Raw genomic sequence first — 5,788 nt, 5'->3', positions numbered from 1 at the left:
TTTGAGTCGTACCAACATTTCCTAAACCCTGGATCCAATTTTAGAACGGTTATGAAGGATGTAAATTTTTTTTGGAAACAGATCCACCCAAAAAAAATGTAAAATGCCAAGAATGGCGCAATTTTTTTGCACTGGAGAAATTGAGAAAGGTTTTCTTTGAGGCCCAACCCCCTTTAATCTACGTAACTCACAACTGCATGGAGACTTGGAGTTGGAGGAAACATTGTTGGAGGAGGCCACCCGTGACCTGTCGCTTCTTAGAGCTGGAGGTAACCTAGGCATAAGTCCAACAATAATATGAAAAAGAACTAAACAACCAAACTACTATAATAACCATCACATATAAAAATTAAAACAAAAGAAAGAACCGATAATCATATTTGGTAGGTGTTATTTCGGATATGTAAAAGTATATTCAAGATAAAAATTTATTTTTTTAATTATTTAATTAAATCCCTTATTTTGCTATAATAAAAGTGTAATCTAGCCTTCTATGGCTATGTAATGGAAAGAAGAAATAATTTAATTGAAAATAATTTAACTTCTTTAATTTAACAAGGAGCCACTACAGTGGCGGTAGTCCCTGCCAGGGTCTGCAGGGAATTGCAGAACTTGGAAAAGTTGGCCTGGCGGAAATTGTTCCAAGTCTGGAAAGGATGGGAGGCAGAGGTCAAGGAATAAATGGAGTGAACCACAAATAAGTAATTCATATAAGTCGCTGAAGGCAGGCAGGTACTCTCAGCCGTAAATCATTTCACAGTGGATGCAAATATTACATAGTAACAAAATAGCTATGGGGCCAGTTTGTTGACTGGCCTACATGCTGCAGAGCAGCGACCATTTGCATCCATCTGTCCAGGTATGACAAGAACGATTATGAACTTAAAGAAGCTTTATTTGAATGAAGATGCTAAACAGAAATGCAGAAAATCATTTAGGAACAGGGTTTGGAGATACAAAGTGATCCCTTTCAATAATGCTCAACCACAAATAAACATTCTGTTCAATCTTGACTGAAAAATTAATTGCCTAGACTGAAAAATATCTTTAAATCTTAAAACCAATAATTCATATAAATCGATGTTTAAACCTTAAAACCAGTGATTCATATAAGTCGCTCAAGGCAGGCAGGTACTCTCAGCCGTAAATCATTTCACAGTGGATGCAAATATTACATAGTAACAAAATAGCTATGGGGCCAGTTTGTTGACTGGACTATGTCAGAAGCACTTCTTGTTGCATGAGTTGCATCAGCAACAACAATTCCTATGTCTGCCTTTTTTAGCCTGCAATCATTTAACAATCTCGTACTTATGCTCTGCAATGACCAGTCAAAATCAGGAAGGATATGGAATCAAAACCTAATTAAGGAAATGAAAAAATAAAAGTATCTGAAAAAACACAGAAGTAAAAGATAATTGTTGCTCACTAGGGAAAACACCAGCAAAACCATCAGCCTTCTCTATCAGTTCATCAACTGGCGAAGCTGCAATTGATTCATCTTTGTCCTAACCTAGTAAAGAGGATGATGGATACATGTTTGTACCCATGTCTAGTCGGCAACTTGTCTCCTTGGAAATAGCCAATTGATCTCCCGATGAACATTTGCAAGTAAATAGTTAAATGTTGGCTCGTTGCATTACAAAAATAGTAGTGAAACTGATGACAGCATAACCTCACCATACCTGTGATCATTTTGACATTTACACCAAGATTAAGAGCCCTTGTGATTGCTTTAGCACTGTCATGGCGTGGGGGATCAAAAAGAGGCATCAATCCAATAAAATGCCAGGGCCCTCCTGGACTCTCCTTCCTGCCCTTTGGAACTTGCTGCAAAGATTTTGAGATAGCTATAAAGATATACATAATCAACAAGAAGAACTTACTGGGAAGATTCAGCCCACGGATAAAGCAAAAGAAGCCATATTATTAACTTGATATGCAACTGCAAGAGAGCGAAGTCCTCATTCAGCAAATTTGTCAATAACTGTATGAACTCGCCGGTCAATTTGTGGCTTATTATGTGCGAGGTTAAGAATCTAGCAGAAGGTATTTGGTCATTTCAGTTTTAATAACATGTGTACAAATAAGTTTTTAAGAACTTTCTAAACAATACAGCCCATTACCAAGAAGGTCAAACTTCCAAAGAACAATACATGCTCTGGAGCACGTTTACTAACTTGATGCATTTTCCCTTCATTGTCAATATAAGTGAGAGCTGTCCTCTTGTCAGTTGGATTAAAAGGAAGAAAATGGACCTCTTGAATGGCTGCCCGCGCCTTTTAGATGCATGGATGTTAAAAGCCACAACAAAAGATACAAATCAGTAAAATAAGCATAGGCCTGCTTATCAACTAAAATTTAATATGATGACATAAAAAAAATACTTGCCTCCTTAGGATCCGTAAGCATCCCAACAATTGCTGCATCAATGGCATCTTGATTCTCTGTTCTGGATGCTCTTGCAGCCATCAGGACAACAGCATCCTTGTCATATCCTTTCGTGAAAACCTATTCATGACAACAATTAGTAATTGATACTTGTTTGAAGGAAACTAACAGTACTGGATCATCCAATATTACCACGGACCCTAACTAGCCAATTTGGTACAACTGCAGTATCACCAAAAATTATGTATTTATGAAATAAGAGAAAGGACAAAAAAAGAATCAGAAGTCCAGAATAAATACCAACCTTTTGGAAGTGGCCAACTTGGTTTGTACTGTTGACAATATGTGCTGGTTTACCAAAAAAGGTATGGACCCCAGTAGCAATGACAACACATTCAAGTTCACCCTGTTTGCAAGTAGAGCCAGAATAAACCCCATTGCCAGGACCCTTTGTTACTGGTAATGACTGACCACTGAGGGCAGACTACACACATTCAAAAATATTGTCATAAAACGTGGCTCAGGAAAAGTACCAAAACAGTCGAAGTTAATCCCAGAAACCATATAAAAGCATACCGAAAATTCCAGCACTTGTAATCAGAAATAAGAAGTAAAGAAAAGGATTGGATTAAGACCTGATCAATCTTTAAAGGATCTCCTTCAAGAAGAAGTGCATGCACAGGAACAATATCTCTAAGTTTGATGCTGATTATGTCACCAGGAACAAGCACTGCTACATCTTTTTCATTCCATTGTCCATCTCTGAGAACTTGTTAAGTTCAAAGTCTTAAGTCATTGGCCAAGGAATTTAAAACTGCAGCACCCATGATCTTAAGAGGATTCTGAACATCCAATTGCATGCTTCCCCGCAAAACCAAGGATAGAAAACTGAAAATATGGGGGCTGCCACTCATACAAAAGATAGTGAACAGACCTTGCTCTTTGGAGCCAGCCGAGTCATCAGTGCTGCAGCAGCATTGCCAGCATTGTTTTCCTCTATGAAACTTATGGTAGAGTTTATAACAAGCAATGTTAGAATACCACCAAAATCTTGCCAGTCAGGAGGTTTTCCCTGCAAAGATACAATTTACATGATTAAAGCCTCAACTAAAAAGAGTGGATAGGGTATGCCCTGACTGATACTGGCTACAAGAGAGAAATATTGTGACACGATAGAACAAGAAGCCATCTTCTTTTCCGATAATATGCACAAGAACCATAAGGATGAAGTAATACTGTGAACTACTAAAAATACAATAGAGGGGAACGATATCCAATGGGAGAGACCAAATGCCACACTACTATTTACTATCAAATGAACACAGAAAACACAAAATTAGCAACAATACTAGCAAATATTATTAATGATGAAAAAACAAAAGAATAACCATGACCAATTTGCCAAAAAAATACAATTATCAGAAGGAATGGCCACAGTTTAAAAATATGTGTTTAGTTCATGGATTGATCAATGGGGGTATATTATGCAAGCATGTTGAAGAGTCAAGACAGGCAGACAGACATGTTTGATAAACTGAATGTACACATTGTAGGTCCGACTAGGAAAAGCCCTTGCAGAGAAGAAAACACCATAGAAAAAAAAATAGAACATATAAAAGTAACAACATGATATTTGTGGTGTAAATAGCCAAGAGTTTTCAAAAACAGAGAAAATATGGGCCATGCATTTGAATGTTAATCTCTAAAAATGGGGATTTGAGCCAGCCGAGCGAAGCCAGGAACTTCTCGTTTTTTGAATTCGAAATTCGAATTAATTTAGAAATAGAGATTTGACCTGAGTGATACGTTTCACCCTTTGGTGTTTTTATATCGAAATTGGAATTAATGAAAATCAGAGTTATCCATCTATGGACATGGATCCCATCCCCTTTCACAAGTCGTTGTACTTGATGCAGTTACGCAGATCACTCCAGATTTAGTGCAAACGTAGTTAATGCAGGTAGGGCACCAGCGTGAGAGGAATCTGAGAAATCTGTTGAAGTTAACCAGAGAAATGTATATCAGTCATTCTCTACATCACTACTCAGCTCGACGTTTGCAAATTCTGTGGAAGTTACCAGAAATGTATATCGGCCATTCTCTCCTTCGCGCTTTGTAGATTGGAAACCATGTGAGCACTCTTCAGATTGTAAATTGGAAACCATGTCAGCACTCTTCAGATCTATGGCATATTCAGATGGTGTCTGGGATAAATTCTTTCCTGGTAGTGCTACCAGATTTTACCCAAAGCAGTCACCCTGTAGCATTCGCTTCGAAAATATAACTCTACGTTTGACTTTGGATCACATCTGTTTAATAACATGCAAAAAATTTAAGCAAATTGTACAGTTAACAATAAATAGAAACATAGGTAAAATAAAATAATACCAAATGCAATACAAACCTCTGTGGTGCCTTGAGGGCAATGTACGGAGCTGTCCGCTGATTAGCAAATCTCTCTTATCATAGCTAGTTATCAGTAGATTTTGTATAGCACTATGCCATAATTCCATCTTCAAACAACATAAATTCATTTTAAAGTCCATATAGTTTGGTGCTATTTATAAAGTTTACCTGGTATGGTAACATATTGCTTCTAAGTAGTTTGAAGCACTTAATTTAATAGAGGAAAGTGCCATAGTACAGCAAATTAAATAAATTATTAATAATTAATAGATCTATACAGGGAAAATAAATTATTAATACTTAATAGATCTATCCTAGGTATGAATTATTTAGGTTTAGCTATTAAATCAGATATTAAGCTATTAATACTTTGATATATTTAGCTACTAAATTAGCTATTGATACTTGGGACATCTATGCATTTCGATTTTGTAGTGAGATGAACGTACCATTACAACTGTTCACCAAGGTTCCAATTTCCTATAATCCAACCCAATGTGTATAGCAGAGTAGCAAAGAGAGAGGAGGCTAGGTTGAAAGTGCTAAATAGTTTGGTGGAATCTGGCAGTTAAGCCCATGGAAGTTCATTTTTGCAATGTAGCATTTCAGTGTATGTATCTGAAACTAGGGAAAATTGGGAAAAAAAACAAATAAGAGATGCCACCTCCAGAACTTCATAGCTTTCAGGCATAACATAGGAAGAAACAGAAATGAGTAACCGATTCAATATACAATTTGTCATTTAACTTCACTGGATAATAAGCACCATGTTTAATCAATCTATGGAACCTTTGGTGTTTGCATTCAGCAGCCGTAGATACAAAATTATTGCTCATCTGATGTTGCATTTGCTGTATTCAACGATATAATTTAAACCAAACACGGTACTTTTTAAGATGGAGCAAAAATATAAATACAAAAGGTGGCAAGACAATGTCTGATTGTCAAGCTTCAAGCATGTTGCAGAATGCCTTCCATTTGAAATACAGGA

At 36.7% G+C, this 5,788-nt stretch overlaps 1 pseudogene; it reads right to left on the bottom strand.

Moving 5' to 3' along the window:
* Window positions 1-1,171: 1,171 nt before the first annotated feature.
* Window positions 1,172-4,556, bottom strand: LOC149232146 (plasma membrane ATPase 1-like; annotated as a pseudogene).
* Between the last annotated feature and the right edge of the window lie 1,232 nt (window positions 4,557-5,788).

This window comes from Pinus tabuliformis, chromosome J (genome assembly GCF_031772625.1).
Source record: "Pinus tabuliformis cultivar Carrire ecotype Pingquan chromosome J, CPIR1, whole genome shotgun sequence".
Lineage (NCBI taxonomy): Eukaryota > Viridiplantae > Streptophyta > Pinopsida > Pinales > Pinaceae > Pinus > Pinus tabuliformis.
This window is presented reverse-complemented; position numbering and strand designations above follow the sequence as displayed.